This window comes from Parasteatoda tepidariorum, chromosome 2 (assembly GCF_043381705.1).
Source record: "Parasteatoda tepidariorum isolate YZ-2023 chromosome 2, CAS_Ptep_4.0, whole genome shotgun sequence".
In the NCBI taxonomy this organism is placed as follows: domain Eukaryota; kingdom Metazoa; phylum Arthropoda; class Arachnida; order Araneae; family Theridiidae; genus Parasteatoda; species Parasteatoda tepidariorum.
Window position 1 is genome coordinate 66,263,382 of NC_092205.1, and position 16,359 is coordinate 66,279,740.

At 30.2% G+C, this 16,359-nt stretch overlaps 1 long non-coding RNA gene across 1 annotated transcript in view; it reads right to left on the reverse strand.

The window, feature by feature from the left end:
* Positions 1-372: 372 nt before the first annotated feature.
* Positions 373-16,359, reverse strand: part of LOC107446626 (uncharacterized) — a 65,071-nt gene continuing 49,084 nt past the window's right edge. Inside the window, exons 2-3 of the long non-coding RNA XR_001584409.3 lie at positions 8,562-8,721; positions 373-698 (exon numbers count right to left, since the gene is read on the reverse strand). This is a non-coding gene — a long non-coding RNA (uncharacterized lncRNA). The remainder of the gene's footprint in view (positions 699-8,561; positions 8,722-16,359) is intronic.

Consider the following 16,359-nt stretch of genomic DNA (forward strand, 5'->3'; position numbering starts at 1 on the left):
TAGAAAGCTTTTTCTTATGGGATTTGACATAAAAATCTATAAAGCTTTTTATTAATGATCTCTTATTATATATATTTGATTGGAAATTTCCCGTCTTTGATCAAATATTTATCATTGATAAAAATGGTATGGGTAAAAAATTAATTTTTAATATTTTTTTTTTTTAACTTAAATTGAAATACATGAAACACAGTTAATAATTTATCTGCCAGCATTGAAACAGGAGAATATTGATACAGCTAAAAATGGTGTCGTAGTATTTTATTATTTTAATTTTCTTAACTGGGAGAATGCACCCCCTGCTTGCTTTGCCTTCAAAATATCCGCTTCTGTTTCATTAAAAATAAAAGGGTTCTATTGATTAAACATAACTAATTACCAAAATATTTTTTTTCATAAAATATTTTTTTTCCCAAAATATTTTTTTTCATAAATTTTATTTATTAAGTATATACAAATCATTAGTAAAATTGTAATAAAAATTTTATAATATGCTTTCAATTTCAACATTTATTTAATGCTGTTTACATTTCATGTGCCTCTTCTTCTATGTAATTGTAAATCCCATTATAACTACTTACTTTAGACAAAATGAATTTCGGTGAAGTTGATTTTGAATGTCCGGGGAATTTTTCTTCTTTTTGAAGGTGGGGTAACTTAAATGATAATTAATTTGACTCGACGAAAAAATGTTTGTCCTAAAATGAAAGTCAAAAATTAATTACATAATTGGGTCGTGTTTAAAATGGCTAGAGTAGCAAGATGAACGTTAGTGTCTGAAATTCATTTCCATAATATGTTGTATAATGACAGTAATTGTGAAAATTAAATTGAAGAGCATTTGTTTTTGAATGAAATATTTATCGTGTCGAAGCAAAGACTCGTGTTGTTGAGCTGAAGCCGTATAAAATCCAACAAGTACTAAGAGTACATTTTTCTGACCAAACCGAAATAATGACAAAAAAATATCTATAGTTGAAACTTGGTCAACGATTAAATTCCTACATGAGACATGATGTATTGCAAACATGAGAGTATTGCGTATTTTTATTATTATATAATTAACTTTGTGGAATTTTAATTTCATTCGAAAATTACTCCTTAAGGGGAGTCTGTAGGGTATTTACCAATAATGCTAAACAGATCAGCATCTAAAAAAGATATTGCTTAAGCTTTTTTTTTTGCAGAATATTTACATATACGTATTTATACTTTCCAAACAGAGTCTCGGTGCTGCCATCTAGTGTGGCAGAAACTAGACGTCCAAATTAACATGACCAACGGTATCTCACCCATTGCGGTGGTCCTGAAAGAGTGGATACAACCTCTGAAGAATGCTCTAGGTCTGCTCATCGGCAAGACCAATTGTGCAGCTCATTAGAAAAAAAAATATTTCTATTTCTATATTGTGATAACTGTTAATGCATATCTTCGGTGGAAATTGTTTTAAAAAAATTATGAGCTGAAAACTTAAAATTTTTTTATGAGTTTCGCCATTTTTGAGCAAAAATATTTGTTTACTCAAAACGTATCCCTCTTAAAGCTAGAACATTATCACATACAACTGATAATAACTCAAATATCCCCAAAAAATTTCAAAGCCATATCATAAGTAGTTTCTAAGGAAAGGTACATCGAAAAAGGTCAGAATGGTTTAGCTCTAATAACTCTACTTAAAAGTGTGCTTGTTTCTTTGTCAATATTTTTTTTAACAAAGAGAGCACACATCTATTAAAACGAAACTAAACTGCCTTAAATTAAAGATCATGGGTTGAAAATCAAGGAAAGGGTAAAAATTGCCTTTGGGGTAAATTATGCTCCCTTAAAGTTACAGTTTAGAGCAGGCCTAGGGACATAAATCCCACACAATCTGCCTAATCAAAAGCCAAATTAAAAGTCGTATTTAATCAACGCTTTGTAATACGGGGGGGGATGAATTATAATAGGCCCATTATCGAAAAAGGATACTGGCAAAAGAAAAGACAATATAGCCAACCTTTGGATATCTCTTATTAATATTTCAAAATTTGGCTGAAGATTTAAGGCCAAATGTACCATTAGAATAAAAGTAAACCTAATATCGTATATGTCAATGTTCAATATGGGAGAAGAAAGAAAGGTTAAAAATAGATTTTGATGTTTGGTTGTCGTGACATTGAATAATAATTGGTTACACACTTACATTGAAATAAAAAAATAGCCGTTATATTTGTTGAGAACAAATGTATTTGCACTCGCTCTTTATAAAAGTAAAATCAATTACGTAATTTGTTTATTTAAAGATGGATTAGGAATAATTAAGTTTATGAAATAAAGGAAGTTTAATAGTTAGATAATATAAAATATCTTATAGTGGCATCACTAGGTGAAACAATCCTTATATAGATTTATTTTTTCATTTCTTTTAAAAGTGTAGAATTTATTATATATCTGAAAATAACACCATACACTTAACCAAAAACAAAATTTAAGACGTGAATAATGAAACAAACATGAACATTTTTTAATCATTTTATGAGAATTCAGACGTATTCTTAGGTATTAAAAATGCAATTCTATTTCATCACGAATCTTACGAAATTTCATATTTATATACTTCTTAGATTTTTTTAAGTCGAATTTCACGCAAAATTGTGATATCGGCTCCTGGTATCGGCTTCTTTTTCTTAATCCATATTTTCTGGCCACGGAAGAGCAATAAAACGCAATATCTAGCTATATTTTTACTATTCCCTAGACAAATATTAACTGGTAAGGAATGCCAACATTGTTTTTATGCTGTCTCAAGCAGGAATTGTATTTATAAAATATGGTTTTGACGCTAAAATTCCAAAAAAGTTTTGCGGCAAGTAGAAAAAAAAGAGAAAGAAGTAAAGTATTGTGAAAATTAGATTAAGAATGTATTTTATTTACTTAAAACGTTTGAGTCTCCATTAAAAAAATTGTAAAACAAAATTTAAAACCAAAAGCTTTACAAATAGCTGGGCTTAAAATTTGGGACTTGTTTAAATTTTCCATTTTATTAGTCAGCAATGGTTTGAAGTAGTAATGAGGAATTAAGGTTGTGATATTGACAAATGTTAGTTTATTGATTCGTGCACTTCTTTTGGTGTACAATACCTAACAAAATATTCTAAGTAGAAGGATAATAATGGATAAATTCTCAGCATATAATATTGTTTAATTTATGTGTCATCCTTAATATTGTTCTAAATTTAACCATATTATCTACCTTCATAAACTGTACTATAACAATAGAACAAGATGGTTCAAATTTAACTGGAACATGTCCAATTAAAAACGCAATCAATGTTGAACAGTATTATAGTTCAAGGTATCGATTTTATGGTCCAACGCCAAACTGATATTTTGAGGGACATACATATACCACACCTGCAAAACTCAACATTCTTTCACCGAGGTTAATTCGTCCAGAAACATCACTGAATTATCTCCTTGTTTTTAAATCAACTTTTAAGTTTTTCGTACTTTAATAGACTATAGTAAGAAGACAATAACACAATATGTTATCACAAATATGTAAAATCTCAAATCAATAATACACAAGTCAAAAAGTAATTTTAGATTTATGTAGCATATTTCATATTACTTAATAAAATAACATTTTTAAAACCTATGCATATTAATAAATGCTCGTCAATTTCTCATTAATTAAAATCTATTGTTGTTCAAAAAATACAGTAAGCAAAAATTTTACCTTTGGGCATCTTTTGTAATTCACACGACAGAATAAAATTAGTAATAATGTGACATCGTTGATGGATTTTGGATGAAAAATCGATCGCCATTAAGGGTTATTAGCATTACAATGTTCCTTACACCAATGAATTTCAAAATATCCATTGATGTCAAGACATAACTTCATTTGCGGAAACTAAATAATCTTCATGTAATCAATCAAAATTCAGAAAATTATATTCTAAATCTCAGATATTTACTTAAATAAATAATTCTTAATGTTGAGTGATTTGTTAGTGGTACTTCTCCGAAATTTTGTGTGTGAATATATATATATATATCTATATATATATATNTTATTAATCATGCTATATATATATATATATATATATATATAAATGTGAATGAAAATAATTTTAAATTATATTTTGAAAATTTCCTTAAAACGTTTGAAAGTAATATTTGAATGAAATCTTTGACACTTTTATTGAATCATTTGATTTTGTCAGTCCAAAATGGATGAAAATAACAAACTATTTGGAATGGATTTCTTGATATTTTTATTCTATTATTTTATTCTGTCTAAGTAATATAATTTTTAATGATATGGAGTGCAAAGTGCATGAAAAAGACAAAATGTCTCCTGAAATACCCATCGGATCATAAATTTCAAACTGCACATTTTGAAAAGCTTCACTCAAAGAAGCCAATTTTGTACCCTCGACTTCCCCGATTGGGGTGAGCTGGGAGGGGGCTATTTTCCGAATTTCGAATGCAACCCTTACATTTTAGTACTCTTTTTGAAAACTGCATCCAAATCCTTCGAAGTCATCTCAATCTTAGATATCACGAAAGGGGGTTAAGTTTGATGCCATTATATAGTTTTTCAAGAAGTTCTATAAAATGACACCAGTTTTAACAAACTCAAAATGGGCATATTTTTATATTTTCGTTCTGGCACTCATTTCTCGAGATGATTCTATACAAAAAAATAATGTTATCTTCGTTTGACATTTACACAGCGAAAGCTCGTAAACTAAAATGAACAACCAGTTTGTGAAGGGTATATTTTTCTTGAAAAAAAATCCACCTCAATGAAAAATATAGGTTTTAAAAATACTATAACCTTACATCCAGGACTGAGTATAAAAAGCCAATTTTGGTTTCATTGGACGCCTTTTTTGAAGGAAATACAATTTAGAAACTGTGAACCTCGTAATTTTTTTATGACAAAACAAAGATACGTGATTTTATGAAGAGGTAAAAGAAAAATAGCTTCCTTCACCCATGCAAATTTTTCAAAAATTTTTTGTTTTTAATTTTTTCACCATAAATTTTGCTATTTCGAAAACAGAGTTTTTCATAGAATAAAAAAGCTATTTTTCCTTTAGCTAGTGAAAAATATGGTAAAATCATTCAATAGTTATGAACAGAGAATCATACTTAAATAAAATCACATTTTATGCCCTGAGCAAGGAAGTAAAAGAAGCCAATGAGAAACAAATACAGTTGGAATACCGGTTTTACGTTCTCCGCTTTGTATTTACCTGGGTACATAATTTTTGTACAGACCGCTTCCTACGTCATTTTCTGCTTGTTCTTTCTTCAACGAAAGAACAAGCAGAAAATGACGTGGAATCTATGTTGATGACGTAGATCGGTAGAATCTATGTTCCTTGAAAATAGATTCTACCGATAATGTTAAATTATTCTGGATTTTACATTACCCTTTTTAAGAAAATCCCACTTTATACATTTTTCTTACAGATTAAAATTATTTTTTCTCTACAAAATCCGTAATTTTTTTTCTGAGTTTTCATTTTTTTTCTTCAAAAGAATAGTTTAGTAACCGTTTGCAGCTTTTTTTGACATTCTTTCTTGTCTATCTTATTATCCTTTTGTCTGTGAGACTGGATTTCTCCCTCGAATTAAAATTAAAGGGGCGCTGGGTTGTGCAAAGCATGGGAAGTGGTAGTTAAAGGAAGTATGGTAGTTTAAATTGTAAAATTTACGAGTGGGACTTATTACTGCAAACTTCAACCTTTTAATTTTTGAATCATTCAAACATTTAATAAACAATGCAATAAGCAGCTGGTTAAGTAATCATTTTTTTCCTGACGCAGATGACCTTCAAGATGCTTCTACAGCAAAAATAAATTTACAGCAAAATAGCTCTGGATTTTATTTCTACAACGTCGGACAATGTAAACTAAAATTTATCACAAATATGTTTAATAATTCTTTCCGGGTTAATTGCTTGACGGTATCCAATGGGAGAATTTTGGCCATTCGGGAAAAAATTACTTATCTGAAGATCTTTTCGTAGTCGATGAGGCGTATAGTGACTGCAACACACGTCTCCTTACTTTTCAATTCTTTCCATATCTGATGCAATGTATCTCTCGATGATAGTGATGAAAACAATAAAGATGAGCAAAACATATCGGAGGATATATTTACAACTGTTCAAGAGCTTTAATGCATAAAATCTCTGAAACATTTGCGGAAGCAAGCCATATAGTAAATTTGCAAACAATAGTAAGTATTGGCATGGGGGGTGCTAAAAACCAATCTAAAAACCAAAAGACATGTAAATATTACACATTTCTTCTAGTAATTCATCTCGTGTCACTTTTTGAAAAATAAACTACTCTGAATTTTTGTTATCCCTCTTCGCGCGTTTTTTAGCGCCAGTCAGGGCGGAAAACGTAAAGAAGAGCAAATAGGTTTAATATCATGTTAATGACGGAGGCTTCAGTTTTGCAACAGACTGAAACTGCATTTTTTTGCATGTACAGCCTTACTGAGTATAGTCTGTATATATACCCCTTTTCGTTTTTTTTTGGGGGGGGGATTGATGTCACGAGAAAGAGCATGATATTCGTGACACGCATCCTATTATCCTAAAACCACTTTAAAGAATTTCAATGCAAATGAGGGCATTATCTTGCTGTAAAATCTTACTTCGGGGAACAATTGTCTCTTTAAATTTCAATGAATAAATTTCTAGCGCTTTTTAATAAACGGTAGTATTTATGCGTCCCGAGAGATAGACCATATTAAGTTTTCTACCATAGCTGAAGCCTCTCCAAAGCATTTACGAAACTCCTCAGTGCTGTTCATTTGGAGAGGATTTTCTCATTTTCTAATTGTTTTATCTATCCAACAAGAAATTTGTGATGGAAAAAATTTTTAAAAACTATCCATGAACAAAGGAGAGTATAACATAAAAGGATTAGGATTACTCTTTCAGTTTTTAGTGAATTCAATGAATCATTTTCTCCTTTACTTGACCTATATCTCCAAGAAAACATGGGGGATAACCTGAGTAGTACTACACTATACATATGCAAAAATGTTTTTTTTTTTCAGTTTTATCTGGAATTCGAACATTGAAACCTGGAATAATATTAATGCTAATGTCCTCTACGGATTAGTAAATGGTACACACCGTCATATACTTCAAGTAATATATAAGTATGGCAGAAAAATATTAGCTTTAATCAGAAGTTGCTTAATTTCGGAGGAGCACTTTTTTTCCCCTTTTTTACTCATTTGATGTTTTTTCCTTTCGAAGGAGAGCAGGAAATAAGCTATTCCTAATAGATCGGAGTTTAGATACAGACCTTTTCGATTTATATGTTCGGTTCTCATTAGTTTTCTTTGTGTTAAGTTTTGGTACAAAATCAAGGTGGTTTTATTTAGGTGGGGCACGATGTATAGAGAATTTTCATTATTAAATTAAATTCTCATAAATACATGATTTAATGGTCAGTATTGTGATCAATTGACATTTTAATCTATCTTATTTGAAATTATTGTATTCTAGGTTGGGATTTTACAGATTGCTTGAAAAATAATACAGCTTTTAATAGCAGAAACAAAGGTTATGTGCGAGTAAGACAACTAAAACAGTGCTTCTTGGGTAAATTGTGGGGTTTCTATATTTCACTCAAAACTTATTACCATAGCATTTTCACGAAGAAGTATATATTTAATAAGCCATAGAAAGAATTAATGTCTTCATTAAAAAATGAAAAATTTAAGAAAACTTTACTAAGAAATTTATACTGAGTTTTTGATTTTTTTCAGTTTTGAAGGAAAACGGGAGGATAAACATATTATTGCATCAATCGTGATAATTTTCAAAATCAGTATCACCATAATCTTCAAACTTCAAATCTTCACGCATTATCAAACCACTGTTGAATGGAAATTTTCTCTCAACATTTCGAGAGAAAAAAATCATCTTGCTCTTGTTTTCCAATTTCTATCTGCCTGTTGATTTACTAATTTATTTCAGATAACCTTTTCTGTGGTCATTTTCTTAGCCATAGGATGTCACAAAGACACCAATTCAAGATGTTTGAATTCCAATGAATATACGCGAGTTATGTATCGAGATCACTGCTACTTTAAGCGTTTAATCCTCTCAATGACATCGAAATATTCTGTTTGCTATCCTGAACTTCTTTTTTTTTCAAAAGCAAAATTTTCCACTCAGGGATGAATATACAACATGGAAGTCTAAGCACTCTTTAAAATTCTTCTAAGATATGTAGCCAAGGTATACTGCAAAGTTATCAGCCCATCATATTTACTATCATCTCACATCCCTCTTGTTGAAATCAAAGCAGGCAGTTAGCCAAGTATAGTAGTACCAAGTAAATATTTTTTATTTACTTATTCGTTTTATCCTAAACCTTTATAATAGATTGATTATCAAATAATGTGATTGCACTAATGATGGTTACAACATATAGATTAAACGTTTCCCTTGGCACGGAATGGAATGTTACTCATTAGTATAATATAAAAATTAATCTAGACTTAAATACAGTAAAAATTCCAGAAAATACTACCTTTGTGTAACAATCTCCTCCATTTACGATCTCTTTTGGGAGACATGGAATTTTTTCCACGTACTTAATGTTGAAGAAAATTTTAAGGAACCATCAAACTTCTCTCGCCAACAAACAACCCTCCACACCAAAGGCGGAAAAGGTCGAATAAGGAAGCAAACTAAACAATAGCAAAATAAAAGATATTAACAAAGCAAATAAGTAAATTCAAATGTATTCAAATTATTTATGAGTGACTCTCATTTAGAGAGCTCTTTCTGATAATGGCTGCAAGAGATGAATCAGAGATGAAAAAGAGAATTAGAGGTACCTCATCAGATCTTAGAGTGCCCTAAAAACGATGCTATCAACGATTTAGTTTTAAGGTTATAAGCTAAATTAGAAAGAAAAAAAAAGCATATCAAACAAACCTTTCATTTTTTTAAAATTAAACTAATTTTTATGATTTTAAATTAAATGCGAACTTAAACAGAAAACATGATTGTTTATTTAAAATACTTCAATAATTCAAAATTGGAAAATTTCTTTTTACACATAATTATATCGGTAGGCGTCATTTTTATTGTGGCTTGTCATGATTTACTACCCTTTCAAGTGGTTTTACGTTACGAGATTAAGCAAAGCACGTTCTTAGTTATTCATTCCATAAAACAAGGACTAACTGTATTCAGCATCATGTGGCATTATACTGTTGCTCAAGCCCATCTCATAACATAGAGATGCTAATTTACGCTACCACTTTCAATTTTATCATTGAGTTTGAGTTTTATACGATATGTTATATCTAATAAAAAATAGTTAAATATTAAAGAACGTGCAATAAACTTTTTTTATAAAATAGAAATAATATAATAAGCTTATAAACAGCAATAATTCTTTCTTTTAAATATTTGAAAAAATAAAATTGTCTATAGTTAAATTAACGCTATGAAATTCCATTCTTCAAGCGACTTAATCAAAAGTTCTAATTGAAATGTAAGAATGATTTTTAGGGTTGATAACCAAAATTGCCTTTCACCCACGGCGCAAATTTTCAAACGTTAGCACAAATGGTACCCAAGTTCAAAAAATCAGCAAAACATATTTATTATTATATATTTGTTAAGTTAAAAGTTTCAAACAACCTTTTACAAACACAATTTAATTTAGGATTAAAAATTTGATGCAAACAGAATTTAATTCAGGATTTAAATTTACTTTACAAGTTTTATTAATTTGCATAAGTCAGAGACATTTTTGGTGTTCGATTTATTAAAAGCATAAGGTGAAAAATTTATTTATAAGAAAAAAGGCGATTGTAAAGCAAATTGTGTCTGGCCTAGAAAGAAAACTATATTAATTTTCTTTTGATACAAAATTTAATTTTAAACTTAAACATTTTATGTCACATTGCTGAGTTTTTTTAAATGTAGATAAATATTTATAATATTTTAAGAAAGCAGTAAATTAAAAGTTAAAACTCGTAGTTCAACAAAGCATTTCTTTAATACAAATGTATAGTTCTCGACAAACTGATAACTTTTGATTTATGGTTATTTGATTATTTCAGAAAGTAGCTTTTCCCACGCATTTCAATAATGATATCGATGCGGCATGAGCAATTAATTTTACAGTAATTCAATTAATTTCTAGAAGAGTACTTTCTTAGATTCTTTTTCATTCTGTGTTCTTGTGATTAAGAGGTTTAATTAAACACACTTGTGCAAACATGAAATAGGGGGTAACCGGAGAACTGCCGCCTTGCAATATTACGCAATCATGCAGAAAGCTAATTATACCCTCGGGGTAAGAAATATAAATGAGAGGAAAATTTAACCATCTGAGTAGGAGTTAAAATAAATATTGATGGAAAGAATTATGAGTTGATTAAGAGTTTCATTGTGAAAGTACTTAAATATTTATAAATATTTTTTCGCAAATTAATCTCTTTTCAAATCTTAAATCTCTTTTGCAAGCATTTTGAGAACAGAGCGTTAAGCAAATTGAAACTATTAAAATATTAAGTTGGAGTCATTTTGGAAAAATAATAGAGCTTTAAATTCTCTGGGAATTTAAAATGCGGGAAGGTTATTATAAAAATTACTTACATTTTTCTAATTTATTATTGGACTTATTATTATATAGTATATTGTACATAACGTTGTATAAATGCTTACTATTATTAGAGGGACAGGAAAGTAATGTCGTTTCGGCGCATTAAATATTCGTTAGTCTTAAAAACCAATAATTTTTTTCGATTCATTTTCGATCCGGTATTGAAAGGTTGTTACTAACGAGGGAGAATACATTATTGATTAAAAATAAAACCATGATAGGAAATATCAAATGCACCAAGACGACATTACTTTCGGGTCCCCCTAATACTATTATTACAGTAAAATTAATTATTAATATTATGGCAACTTTCAAAATTATTTGAAGTATTAATTCAATTTTTAACTTGTTATTGTATTCATTATGATATATATTATATATTTAAGATTGTATAAGTGCTTACAATTGCTTTTATTAAGGTAAATTTTTTAATTAATATTATGGTTGCTTTCAGAGTTATTTGAAATATTACTTACATTACACGATTAAAAACTTCATTTCCTTCAAAAATTCACAAATTAGAAATAACAGTCACATGATTCAAGCTCTGAAAAAATAGGAGCCATAGTCAAAACTTGCCAACGGGAATAAGAAGAAACGAAAATGATTTTAATTATAAAAGGTAAAGTTGCCAAAGAAAAATGGGAAGACAAACGCAAGAAAAAAAACTGGAAAATCCCTAGTAGCCAAAAGGGAAGAAAATGTAAAAATCAAATAAAAAAAAATCCACAGTGGCCGAGAGGGGCAAATAAGGATGAAATGCATTTTCACACTCTAAGATGTCGTGAAGAACTAATGCCGTTAACAAGGGAATCAGCATTCATATGAATAAAAGAAGATTCCAGGGAATCAAAATGAGTTGATGTGACAGGAGTGGAAATTATTTCGGCAGTGTTAAAATTGAATTTGCGAAAAAGATTCCAACAATGTGCAGTAATTGATGATTTATCGTATTCTAAATTATAACTGTCATAACTTCCGTGTTCAAGTCTAAATTTTTATTTAATTACTCATATTCTTAATTTTACTGTACTTATTATAGTACACATACAAAATTAAAGATTAAAGATTACAAGTACACATACAAGATTACGCTAAAGATTATTCGGCAAGTAATTAAGTGAAAATGACAAATAATTGTTTGAAATAATTAGTTCGAATTATCATCATCATTTTTAGCTAGATAGCCCAGAGGGAGCCAGTACCTCTTTTTGAATTCAGTTTCACTGCATTCTATTTTTGACATTTGTGTACCATTTTTTTTCCTTGGATAGTAAGGAAGTCAGTTTCCACCAACCCATCTATCTCTATCTAAGTTTAATTTTGATCCTGCCTTCTGCTTGATAACGATTTATAGAAAAAACATTTTTCTTTTTTTGATGTGGAATCATTATGCATTCTAAATCTATGAACTGACTTGCTCCTCCAGTTTTTTTTTATGAACTTTACAATATCTAACTCTCAATAGATTTTATATAGATAAAAATTATATCTTCTTCTCTAAGACATTGTTAATTACTATCCCACCAAGAATGGGTCGCAAAACTTTTCTCTCAAAAAAATGGCTGTTCTATTTTCTCCAATTTTGGTCAAGTTTCTGAGCTACAGGTAATTATTTGCTTAATATTGTTTTATATAGTAAATATTTGGTATTTTTTGATAGTAAAGAAGAATTTAAAAAATTATTTTAGTCCACAAAAAGCTTCATTTGCATATATTAAAAGACTTTGAATCCTCTTGACTATGATATTTTATTTTTTACTTTATAACCGTCGTTGAACAGCTGACCCAATTTTCAAGTTTACGACTACTAATGTTCAACTTTGTTGCCTTGTAATTTTAAATTCAATCCAGAAGACAATGGAACTCCTGGATCAATTCTTGGGAGTAATTTGCCTTAGTGGAGGACTTTTTGGGGGAACTTACCAGCATTTACTTTACATGAAGAGTAAGACCACGAGAACCTCTCACAGTCCCTTTCATGTGCTATCATGTGTTATAGTCTCTTTGCCGTCAGCCAAAGGGACTATAACACATGATTCGTCTACCGCTGTGGTCGGTACAAGCCAGATGTGGAGTTGTATCGACCACCATCGCTGGGATTATTGTCAACTGTAACAATAAAACGACCTGAGATGTGTGACAACCGATTTCCAGACAGGATTCATGGGACATTCCATAGCTTAATACTGAAATATATTTGGTCTTCTCGCTATTTATGATTAATCTCATACAATTAGCAGCACGCTCTAAAGAAAAGGAGACTTCTCTTAATGCAGAAACAGTTCATGAAATGATGTTAATTATAGCATCTCGTGTGACTTTTTCTAAGGCAACGAAAAAGGGAAAACTGAATAAAGTATATTAGTTTGAATATATTACTAAAAATGAGCTTGTTTTTCTTTAAGCAAAAGGTTTTAGCATTGAAACCTTAAATCGATACTAAGAATCATGAAAATATATGTTGTCAGTAAATAAACAAACCAAAAAAAAAAAAGAGTAAATAAGTAAATAAAACTTAACAGTGAAAAGGGAAGTAAAAAATGTGACTTAGCTTATCTCAACACAATTTTTGGTGGCAACGACACATTATTTTTTTCCAGAGTACTGATAGAAATCTGGATCTTTGGAAAATGTCTCGTTCGTAAATTTATGATCAATCATTTTTTGCCAATAATTTACTCATACAAACAGTAGTTTATTTAACTTTTTCTGAACCAATTTATTTTTAAACAAAAAAAAACTATTCTCAGTTTTTTCAGCAGAAATCAATAATTCTACTAAATACCTATCCGTCAGCGACATAAAAAAAATTATTGATTTTAGCTTTAGGTCATTTACAAAGCCAGCTCGATAGATGTCACAACAATTAATATATTTTTCCAGATCCTATTACAATAATATTTCCTAGCATAAGATGAGAGAATATGTTACTACTAAGCCTTATTGATTACAGTTACAAATCATACATGTAATATAAAGCCAATACTTAAGTGGATGTCACATTGCTTTCTCTGTCCAGATGATTTGATGTCACCCTTAACCTTCTAGTCGTCAGTTTCTCTATGATATCAAACGTATGAAATATGCCTCAAGTATCACATTTACTTTCTTTGGGAGTCTCACAACTGTCTTCTGACAATGATGGATGGTTACGAGTAGTAGCTGAGATACGCATTATTTCCCTACCAATATGACAGTTTTTACGGGGAATAAAGTTTACTTATGCGATGCTTTTCGCCAAGAAAGAAACGTTGGAGCGGAAGATACCGGTTATCAAAAAATACTTACAAAAATAACAGGAAGGGATCAATTTGATCGACGTTATCAAAGATTCTATGAAGTGATATCGTAGTGCAACTCTCATGTTGGCCATTCTTTATTTTAAAAAATACATAAGCTTTGGTAGTATGAAACAGAATTTGAAATTTAGCTTAAATTCTTTTATAAATGCATGCTAAATCATAGAAAAACATTTCCCTCCTACTTAATTATGTATATGTTACGGTGAAACACCGAAATCTGGAGAATGTCGACATTCAGGGTGAATGTTAACGAGCACGTAGTCTATTGGTGTATGTCCGAAATATTTGCTAAATACCCTTATTTCTGACTTTCACCGGTGAATGTCAACAATCACATAGTTGCTTTGGTGAATGTTCGAAATATTTGTTTTATCCAAATTTATATTAATTTATTCCTTATTATTATTATATTTATTTGATATATTTATATTTATTCTATATTTTAATACTTACTGACGATAAATTAGAGGAAACATCAGTGTTTGGAGTATCGGGAAAATATATACCGGGCAATGGCACTTGACCTTAAAAAAACATCAGTGTAGGATATACCAGGCAAATGTATACCGGGCAGAGGCACTGAACCTTAAAAAAACATCAGTGTAGGGTATACCGGGCAAATGTATACCGGGCAGGGGCACTTAATCTTAAAAAAACATCAGTGTAGGGTTAAAATATCGAATAAATGTAATTATATTCACGAATAAATTCACATCAAATCGAATGTAATAAATATTTCAGACATTCACCAAAGTATATCTGTGATTGTCGACATACACCTGTGAGGGTCCGAATGTACAAGAATGTAATGAAATATTCGATCTTTCACTGACGTATTTGGTGTTTGTCGACATTCACCGGTGAAAGTAAACAACCACAGATTTCGGTCTTTCGCCGTGACATATATACAGTTGAATTCCGTTATAGTGAACTCGCTTAAAGTGAATTTCTTTCAACGTGTACTTATTTTCGATTCCCTGTTCAATTGTATTAAGATATAATGCATCAAAGTACTTTCATCCCGAAATATCTTTCAGCGTGTACTCGAATTTCATTACCCTTGGAAAAAAATTTTCTTTTAATATGTACAGAAAATTCACTTCTTCTGTAAACGGAAAGAAAACTGATCTTTGACATTTCAATATCTACAAGAGTAGGTATTTCAAAGATCTGTTATAGTAATAATACTTTCAAAATTACAGCAGTAAAGCGAAAGAGTTATATGACTTGTTGAGGAGATATGTCGAGGAGAGGCGGTAATTACAGGAAATAAGATAAGACTTTTTGTACTCTAATATAAATGGAGTTATATTTTACTTCAAGAGGGAGTTTCTGTAAGTAACCATGTTTTTAGGAGAGATAACTACCCATATTGATCCGTTTATTTTGTTAGTAATCCTCTATAATTGGTGCAATATATCAGTTTTTTTTAATTCGGTCCTGTAATGTTTTTTCCACTCATTTCAGCTTAATAACCCCTATAACTTTATTTTATTTTTTAATGCAATTAGTTGTATTTATTGCTGGAAGATGTATAATATTTATTTATTTTAAAATTCATATTAGAAATTTACGCTTAGAGAACTCAAATGGATATAATGTCTGCGTATTGTACGGTTTTCATAAAAAGCAACAAAAAAAATCTGAATTGATAACATGAACTACTTTTAACGTGGACAAATTTCATGGCCCCCTTCGAGTTGATATTAACGAGTCTTGTTTGTATAACGTATGAATGATTAGAAGTGTCGGTTATACAGGGTAATTCTTAATTACCTCCGGGGTTTTGAAGCCTTATAGTAAAAAAACGAAGACGAATATGGCAAAAAGAACATATGAAATTATTCCGATAATATTCAAGTTTTAATTTAAGCAGTTGCCGGTAGATGGCAGTAACATGTACCACTGAAGCCAGTCGTAGTAAAGAAAAATGGCGTTTACAGGCGGAGGTAATTATGAATAACCCTTTATTTTAAAGAGAATTACCTAAAATCACTTAGCAGTAATGTTCTACGAAAGGAAATATCCCACAAGCGTCAGATGCATACCAATTAACAATGTAGATTTTAAAATAATTTTGATGAACATCATCACTGCTACCGTCCTTGATTGGCCTTGAAATCAGTAGATAATTGACAGTTTATCTTAAGGAGTCTTCCTTTTCAACTTATCCACATTCTCTCTACACGAATTAGATAAGAGTTATATAATTCCTCTTCTTCAACACTACAGCCCGTGACAGACCAGGGCCGTCTCAAATAAGCCTTCGCCATCTTGCCCTGTTAGTCACCCTTGCCCTACATCTTCCAGAAACAATCACTTGGAGGTCTTTTTCAACGCTACCTAACCCTCTTGCGTGTATTCAGTTCTCTAATATATATATATATAGCTTAAATTCT